The 10225-nt window shown below is 45.7% G+C and overlaps 1 long non-coding RNA gene across 1 annotated transcript; it reads right to left on the reverse strand.

Moving 5' to 3' along the window:
* Positions 1–3035: 3035 nt before the first annotated feature.
* Positions 3036–10225, reverse strand: LOC141041517 (uncharacterized). The gene is made up of 2 exons (XR_012201704.1): positions 4543–10225; positions 3036–3302 (listed from the first exon to the last, which is right to left on the reverse strand). It is a non-coding gene; the product is annotated as an uncharacterized lncRNA (long non-coding RNA).

Genomic DNA, 10225 nt, shown 5'->3' on the forward strand with positions numbered 1-10225 from the left:
TTGCTAAGGCTGGTTGTAATGGTACTAGCCTTAGCAATTTTGATGAGGTGTCATAGAATTAAATGAAGAAAGAGAGAGAGTTGAGTACTATGTGTCATACATGGCAATAAATAAAGTACTACATGATACTAATATATGATACATAGCGCAGGAGTACTAAGTATTATTAATACAATTTTGCTAGAACTCATCTAGATGAGATATAATTTGGTCTCATTCATCTTTTATAGCCATTGGATGTGATGCTATATAAGATGCGTGTGTGCTGACGTGGCTTGTATTTGTTCTTGTGCAACGAACTGACCACTGCATGTCATGTTTGATAGTCTCAAGTCATTAAAAGCATACAAGCCCCACATCTCTTCTTGGTTGATTCCTCTATTTATGTCAAAAAATAAGAAACAACGTGAGAGTTAATGCACCACGCCTATGTGTTTACTATTTGGTTTTCGTAAGATGACTTAATACTCACCTAGACGGAGGGACTATTCGATTTGACAGCGGGCGGCGCAGTTCCCGATACGGCTTTAATGCAGACGAGGGAGGGAGTAACGGTTCCGGATATGTTGAACGGCCAATGCATCCTCCTTCAATTAATGCATGAGGGAAGTAACGGGAGGAGGTCCGGGAAAAGAGGCTGCACGATGTGAATGCAACGCAGTTTGCCCTCATTGCCCTCATATAAAGGCGCCCCTCCATTCCAATGCATCTACCACATCGTACGCACCTAAGCATTTGCCTAAGCACCTACACTAAGCGCAAAAGAGCTCAATCCAGACCCATGGCGGCGATGCGCGTGAGCGGCCAGCGGCTGCACCAGATGGTCCACGACGCCGGCCTGCGGCATGGCATCGAGGATCGTCCCCAGACGGTGTTGGAGACCGGCTGGTGGATGGCCGCCGTCAATGCCAACTATGACTCTCAGTTGGACCAGATGATCGTTGCCACCAGCAACAAGTTCACCGTCCTCAAGAAGCTCGCGGACGACATCGCCGTACTCCTCCAGCCCGCGCGCCCGGGCTCCTCATTGCCTGCCACCCTAATCGGCCTCCATGGCCGGAACCTCTTTCAAGCACTGGTGGCCCTGCGACTGCCCGCCGACGCCATGAAGAATGTCCACCTGGAGGTCGCGCTCGCCGCGAGGCGCCTCGCCCTGCAAGAATTCGTCGACCTACACATCCACGTGTACGAGCAAATCGTGTACATAGGTATCTACAAGGCCAGTGAGGACACTACGACGTTGGCCTTCCTCAACCGGCTGGAAGCCTTGGATGCCTTTGCTGAGAAGCACCTCGACCTCGCCACAAAAGCCGTCGCTCCTTAGCCGCCGGTCGGTGGCCCGGCGCACTAAGTTGAGGAGGAGGAGGTCGTACGTTCGTGGATCCATCTTTCTTCTTGCCTTCTGTAACCACCACTGCGGTCGCATCATCGTGGCCTTAATTCTTATTGTGCTGTTGCATTCTCGTTCCGGTCAATACCGACATGTGCGATCCCTTTGCTTAAGTATATGCATCACTGTAACTAGTACTCCATCCGTCAATTTATAAGTTGTGCTTACCTTTTCCATCAACTTCGTGCAACGCGCGGGCATCTTGCTAGAAACACTAGTATATGTCTATATAATCCGTATGTGATAGTCCATTTGAAATCTCAAAAAAGACAAATATTTAGGTACGGAGGGAGTAATATATTAGGAGTATATCAAAACAATAGTGATTTATTTCAAGTTTGTGAACAAATACTACTATTCTACTACTTTCGATCCGTCGCAACGCACGGGCACATTGCTGGTAAAAGGAAAAGGCCTGCCGCGTTCGCGTCGCACCCCCACACGCCCGGGAATCGGGAGTACAACACGGCCCGTCCGGCACGACACATAGCTTAGGGAAGGCGTGTTGCCTAGCATTTTCACTTTCATGTGGGACCGCCGTTGAGCAAACTGACACCCCGCCCGTCGCCGGGTTGGAAAACAGAAATGAGGGGAAGATCTAGCTGTAGCACGGAAGCCAAGAAATTTGGTGTCAGACGGGGCTCGCTGATAGAGTAGGAGCATTCCGTACTAGTACTACTCCTACTAGTACCAAGTTTGTACTCCTAATACTATATTACTAGTACTACCACAATACAACTAGTAGGTACGTGCACGGCATAACATCGTAGGAACAAAAAATGGGAAGATCTTGTTTTGGGTGATTTATCTTTTTTTCAATCAACGTAGTATGAATAATATGATGTGGGGGGCACCCATGAAGCTTATGTGGCTTGGTTGCATGGCTACGGAAGGTTAGAGAAAAATAAATAGATAATGTGTTTTGAGTGCACTCCACTAAATAGATATACTTTGGATCCATTGCAACGGACCGGCACATCTATATCTATACCCCCTATATAGTGTGTGAAAAACTTTAAAAGTTGGTCGTTGGTTGAAGCCAATCCGACGGTACAAAGATGGCAAATCCGAGCACTAATGGCCGTTGGATATCATCCACCAGATTCTGCCACATGTATAATCTAGAAGACTCCATGGTTGAACTTAATTCATGACTAACTTTGCCACAACTAAGCTTAGGCAAGTTATTAGTTCTTCACAATGAGAGCCACAAGTTGGCAAGCCTAGGGGAATCTTGCCACATTTTTTGTGTGTATGTCATGTGGGGCCTTAGTGTGGCTTGCCTAAGGTGTGTCTTGAACCAAACACTCACCTAAGTTAATCAAACTTGCCTAACCTTACATTCCACCAGATTTTGCCACATGTTAGAATCCAGAAAGCTCCACATGTAGAAGCATAATGCACAAACCACCAGAATCTCAAGCGTGCAATGCACGTGTACCTTACTAGTACTAGTTGGTAGTAGTAAGAAACAAATTCCAGTTTTGGCACGAGCTTGTACTGCGGGAGCACCACAAGGCCTGCCGCAGGAGTTACATGTAACGCCCACGATGCGGCTATATCTCCCACGTGTCGAGGCACGACTTAGAGGCATAACCGCATTGTGGTTTTGTCGCAAGAAGGGTCATCTTCACGCAATCCCATGTAATGAACAAGAATGGGATAAAGAGTTGGCTTACAATCGCCACTTCACACAATTCATAAATAAATCATACATCATTCAAGATACACACATAGGTCCGACTACGGAACCAAGATAAAAGAAGACAACCCAACTGCTAGATCCCTGATCGTCCCAACTGGGCTCCACTACTGATCAACCAGAAAAGAACAACACAACGAACAAGATCTTCATCGAGCTCCCACTTGAGCTCAGTAGTGTCATCTGCACTGGTCTCATCGGCACCTGCAACTGTTTGGGAAGTATCTGTGAGTCACGAGGACTCAGCAATCTCACACCCGCGAGATCAAGACTATTTAAGCTTAAGGAAAGGATGGGGTAATGAGGTGGAGCTGCAGCAAGCACTAGCATATATGGTGGCTAACATACGCAAATAAGAGCGAGAAGAGAAGCAACGGAACGGTCATGATCTAGCAATGATCAAGAAGTGATCCTGAACCCCTACTTACGTCAAACATAACCCAGAAACCGTGTTCACCTCCCGGACTCCGCCGAGAAGAGACCATCACGGCTACACACGCGGTTGATGCGTTTTAATTAAGGTCAAGTGTCAAATTCTCTACAACCGGATATTAACAAATTCCCATCTGCCACATAACCACGGACACGGCTTTCGAAAGATAATACCCTGCAGGGGTGTCCCAACTTAGCCCATCATAAGCTCTCACGGTCAACGAAGGATAAACCTTCTCCCAGGAAGACCCGATCAGTCTCGGAATCCCGGTTTACAAGACATTTCGACAATGGTAAAACAAGACCAGCAAAGCCGCCCGAATGTGCCGATAAATCCCGATAGGAGCTGCACATATCTCGTTCTCAGGGCACACCGGATGAACACTACGTACAACTAAAACCAGACCTCGAGTTTCCCCGAGGTGGCGCTGCAAGTGGCTCTAGTTTGGACCAGCACTCAGAGGAACACTGGCCCGGGGTTTTAAATAAAGATGACCCTTGAGTCTGCAGAACCCAAGGGAAAAAGGCTTAGGTAGGCAAATGCTAAAACCAAGGTTGAGCCTTGCTGGAGGAGTTTTATTCAAAGCGAACTGTCAAGGGGGTCCCATAAATCACCCAACCGCGTAAGGAACGCAAAATCAAGGAACATAACACCGGTATGACGGAAACTAGGGCGGCAAGAGTGGAACAAAACACCAGGCATAAGGCCGAGCCTTCCACCCTTTACCAAATATATAGATGCATTAATTAAGATAAGAGATATTGTGATATCCCAACATAAATAGAATCCAACATGGAGCAATCTTCATCTTCACCTGCATCTAGCAATGCTATAAGAGGGGCTGAGCAAAAGCGGTAACATAGCCAAACAACGGTTTGCTAGGAAGGGTGACAAGGTTAGAGGTTCATGGCAATTTGGGAGGCTTGAAGAGCAAGTGAATAGGTAACGCGGCATAGCAATAGAGCGAACGGCTAGCAAGCAAAGATAGAAGTGATTTTGAGGGTATGGTCATCTTGCCTGAGATCCCGCAAGGAAGAAGAACGAGTCCATGAAGAAGACAAGCGGACGTAGTCGAACGAATCCTCACAACTCTGGAAAGAAACCGAAGCTCACGAGAGAAGCAACCCGGAAAGAAACAAACAACATAGTAAACAACCCCCACATACACATGGCATGATGCACAAACAAGTATGATGCATGTCCGGTTTAAATATGCATGGCAAAGTGCAACAAACAATACTACAAATTAAGTGGAGTTCAATATGCAACGAGTTGCATATTGACGAAACACCACATCAATTATTTAGTTCTCTCTCGTTTATGGACCCAACAATATTAAATGTTTTTAGCCATGGCAAGAGGTGAAGCATATGGAAACTATCTATGAAGGCAAGTTTGAATGAGGCCGGAAATAACAAACGACAATACCGGAAAATCCTCATGTCATTTAACAATTTTAATGCAACCATCAATTATTTACATTTTAAATGTTGTTATCATGATGCGGATGACATATGCAAGGTTTAGGCAATTTTTATGAAAATGTGGACAAGAGCATGTTATGAAGCATTTGGTCACCATGGCAGAAGGAAGGGGTGCCACGGCAACGAATCCGAAAATGGTGCCACGGCAACATATCGGTTCCGGTAGCTCATAGAGATACCGGCACAAGGAGAATTGTGCGGATGTGTGAAACACGCAAGAGAATGGTGGGGTGCTCCCGGTTACCGGGTTCCCACGGAACGATGGCATGACAACGAGGAGGAACATGGAATGACAACTCGAAAACGGTGCAACCACGAGCATCTCATACAACACACATGCATTCGGTCCACGGACGTCGTCTCGGGGTTATACCTTCGAAGCGTGCATTCAGGGCGAATCGCGTTCTAAATGGAAGTAGTTGTTCACGGGGTCATCATGGAAGTAGTCGTTTTCACGACGGTAGTGGAAATAGCGGTACACGCGGAGGTAGTCGAACTTGACGGTTCCGTTACACGGGTCTTCGGCGACGGTAGTGGAAGTAGTGGCACACGTTCGTTTTCGGAGAGGTACTTGACGGGTCCGAGGTCTTTGGGGCGACGGTAGTCGTTCACGTACATAGTCGCACAAGTTTCCGTAGGTGTTCGGGGTCACGGCGAGGAACTCGGCGTTTCGGTGCGGTGTAGAAGAAGTAGACGTTCTCGAAACTCGTAGTGGAAGTAGTGGTACACGGTCGTCGTGGTACTTGGCGAGTCCGCGTAGTCGTAGACGTTCCAAGGTACTAGCTGTTGCATGTAGCAGAACTTGAGGTGCTCCTGTAGCAGAACTTGAGGTGCAGTGGTGGCGTGCTCGAGCAAAACCAACGGGGACAGGGCACCGGAGTTGGAACATCGACGGCTTGGCGAGGCGAAGCAGAGGGCCGCGGGTGCTGGGGTCGGCGATGCAGTAGACCACGGCGGCGGTGGCTACTGGCGCGGTGACGGGGAACGGAAGGCGGCAGCGACGAGAGGAGGCAGGCGCAGCAACGGGGAGGTAGTGGAGGCACTGGTCGCGGAGGTCGATGGAGAGTGGCTTGGCGCGGCCGCGGACGAGGGCTGGAGGCGAACGGCGGGTCGACGACGAGCTGGAGAGGGAGCTGCAGCGAGGGTCGCGGAGAGGCAGGAGGCGCGGCGCTTGTCGGAGGAGGGAGGCGAAGCAGCTCGGGGCAGCGGTGTGCACGGAGCGGTGACGGCTGTCGGAGGCGAGGACGCGGGGTCGAGGCAGAGGCGACCGGCGGGGAACTCGGCGTCCATGGCGGGGCGGCGCTGAGTCGAGGCGCGGGGCGGAGATGATGAGCTAGGCGGGCCAGAGCAGATCGGGCGCGGGCGCGTCGAGGTAACCAACGTCCGGCAGGGCCGCGGCGGTGGACTTCCGCGTGGGAGCCGAACGGAGGCGGGGCGACGATGGCGCTGGAGGGACGGGGCGAGGGAGCGAGGGGGATCGAGGGCTGCGCGTGGGTGGCGGCGTGAGGGAGGAGATCGGGAGAGATGGGGATCGAGCGCTGGGTGCGGGCTAGGGTTAAGAGGAAGGTTTAGGTGGGCTGGCCTGCTGGGAGGCCCAATTGACCAGCTGGGCTTTCTCCCTTTCTTCCTTCTTTTCTTTATTTCCTCAACCAGAACTTTAGAGAAAAGAAGGAGGTGCTAGAGGTGGAATATTTCAGAAAAGAAAATAACTCTGAAGTCTTGATAAAATACACAATTTGAATAAATTGGTTTGGCAATTTTTAGAGGAAGAAAAATAATTCAAGTTTGAATTGAATTCAAACTTGAGCCATTTCTTAATCCAACCAAAACAACTTTAAAAGAGATGAGATTTGACAAAGAGGTAGTTGGCATGGTTTAAGATTTACAGAAAGTAAGTGAACATTTAACTGGAACAGAAAAATACCACTTGCAATAAATGGGTAAGAATAGAAAGGAAGACGCTTGTGATGGGGTGTTGCACTAGATGATGTTTTAGATGGAAAGGGCAAGATGAAACAGAAAAGAAGATGAGAAGAAGGAGTAGGATTACAAAGTGTCCAACATGTTGAACATTTAGGAAGGGTCTCGATAAGAGGGAAAAGAATTGTTGGCAAAGCTTGGAGGTGAAACTTGAAGTGGAAATAGGCATGGGAATTATTTTGCAAGTGTGTTCCGGTTAATTCCAAACTAATGGAATATTTATAATAGCTCCATAAATATTAGGAGGATATGTTATAAAGAGAAGTCGCCCTTCCCTCGATTTAAATAGATCGAAGATCCATGCAATTCATTTAGTTGAGTTTTAAAAATTAATGACATGATGGCATGATGACATGATGCAATGCAAAAATAAAAGAGCAAGCACCAAAAGAGACATGCGGTGATCACGAAAAAAAGGAAGGCGTCTGGAGCGTCGGTCTTGGGGCGTTACAACACTCCACCACTACAAGAGGATCTCGTCCCGAGATCTAGGATTGCACCGGAGAGAAACGGAAAAAGAAGAGGTAAAACAAATTGCTTCTTGACAAACGAGTGAAACCAAAGAACCTTGAGAGGTCGCAAAGCTTGAAGAAATGACACGACAGAGGTGAACAAAATTTAAAACACTCCGTTATCAAAGAGGAACAAGGAACATTGCGAGAACCTTGTAGGTTGAAGGACATGAAACAAGTGCTTAACGGATCAAAAGGAGTATGAAAGCACACCGGTAGAAAAGAGAAACAAGGAACACCATGTGAACCTTGAGGTTAATTGACACGATAGATATCTAACCACTCCGGTTAAAACAAGATAGGGAAGGAATAAGAACGATATAATTTGGGCAGCACTCCGACTGTAAATGGAAAGAATTGAACATGATCTTGACAAGATGAGAGGATACTCGATGAAATTACCAACACATTGCCTCCGGAACTAATGAAAGAATGACACAAGGGGTAAGAAAAATTTCAGACAGCACTCCGGTTGAGGAAGGAGGCGAAACTTGATAAGATGAGAGAACTCGAATGACAACACGACACTCCGGTTAAACGGATAAAAAAAAGAAAATTACAAGATCTTGACAAAACAAGATGATTGGTCGAAAAGAGCAACATCACCATGCCTCCGGGACGAACGAATAGAAGATAGATCGTCGGAATAAAAGAACGGAGAAGAAAATGACAACTTCTGCCACAAATGAGCTTGGAAAGCATCCTTCCTAGAAGGTTAGAACGGAGTTGTTGGAAAAAACCAACAACTAAAAGAATAAGCTTGTAGTGGGCTTATGGAAAACTTCTCAAAATTATGAGGTGCAATTTTTGCCACTAACGAAAACAATTGCAATTTTTGCCACTAACAAAAACAATTGCATGCTTGAGATCAACGAAGAGATGAAATCTTCTCTCGCCGAGAGGATAGGAGAAAAACTTGGATCATTGATAAACACCATAATAGCAACAATTCTTAGGGAAGGCTTTAGGTGAAATATAACCCAATACAACTCCAACAAAAAGATTGATTGGTTGAAAAGATGTCTTGAACGAAGATAAAATGATGGATTTAAATATGTCACTCTTGAAAACTTTGTGAATCATGAAGCCCGAAGGAAAATTATCGAGAATGACATCACACCACCTCAAAAGATATTGATAGAGAGAATTGCACTTCGGAATGTAAGATGAAGAATGCTTGAACTTCTCAAAACAAACATGTGTTGACCACCATGTTTATTTTAGAGTATAGCTTGACGGATCTTACCTCCGTGAGAAATCTTGAAGAGCAATTGAAGAATTAAAAGAATTCTTGATGAACCACCATGTAGAGCCTCCATAAAGAACTCCGGTAATATAAGAATGATCAAACGAAATGGAAACTTAAAAAGAACTCTGGGAGAAGCCTTGCAATGATTAGATGAAGCTTTGAAATGATATAACCGAGAAAACTTGGAACTCCGGAAAGAAAAGATGAACAACTTGGAACCGAGAGTTTGATATCATGAACGAACTCCAAAAGAAGGGATTAAACACTTGGAGGAAACAAGAATAAGAATTACATTACGCGTATCCTTCACCAATTTAGATTGATGACAATCAACGGATCTTGCATACTACTTATTCTCGTAGAAAGGATTAAGATAGATATTGCGCAAACTTGGGAAGGTCTTTATCGAACCACCGGTAGGATTGAAACAACGAATAAATTGATATGATAACGAAGGAATTGAAATCTTGAACGAACCACCGCGAGAATTGAAAACAATTGAAGAAAAGAGGACGAAACACCGTAAGAATGAAAGAACTCGCGAAAATACTCAAGGGAATTTGATACACGAGAACGAAGAGATCACGAGGTGATTAGAGAATACTTGGACGATGCACCGGAATAATATGGAGATGACCGAAGAGACAACAATTTAGAATAATTGGAGAACGAAGCTGAAAACTTAGAACGAAGAAATCTTCTGAAATGATGGCCTTCGGAGAATCAAACTGAAAAGACTCATGAATTGCTTGGATGGGTGAAAAGAATTCTCGCAATCGAAAACAATTATGAGAGGATGGCATAAGCTAGAACCATGAATCTTCAAGAGAACGGACCAAAATTCAAGAGAAATTCTTCTTCGGTCTTCAAATGTGGAGAATGATGATGAGAAACACCACCATGAATCATTGAGATACTCCGTGATGAAAAATTAGAAAGGTTGAACCAACGATGAAAAGAATTTGAAAGCGATCTTGGAGAAGAAATATGACTGATGATAACTCATTTTTACGTCAAACTTCGAAAAGAATTTGAGAATAACTCCGGAAAGAATTATAAGAGTCAGGTAAGATCCTGGGAAAAGACCTGTGGGTTAGGGCCCACTCAAAAGATACACCGTTGAAATGATTACTTGAAAAGGAGATTGCACCGGTTGAATTAAATGGTTAGAATGAGGTAACAACCTCGAAATAGTTAGAATTGATGCGGAGTGGAAACACGAATCTTCAGAGATATCTTCAGCACTCCGGAACAATTGAATGGCGAGAAGTGGATGATTAAGAGGTACACCGGCATGAGAAAACATTTGAAACAAGGAAAGGATATGATCGACAAAGCTTGAATTTAATCCGCCGGAGGAGAAAAAGAACGAAGAATGATAAACTTGAAGAACAACTTCAAGAGAACCACCGGGTAAGCACATTGATTGAAAAGAATGAAGGGGCTTCACATGAATAAAATGGATACTTGATTAT

Source organism: Aegilops tauschii, chromosome 2, assembly GCF_002575655.3.
Source record: "Aegilops tauschii subsp. strangulata cultivar AL8/78 chromosome 2, Aet v6.0, whole genome shotgun sequence".
NCBI lineage: Eukaryota > Viridiplantae > Streptophyta > Magnoliopsida > Poales > Poaceae > Aegilops > Aegilops tauschii.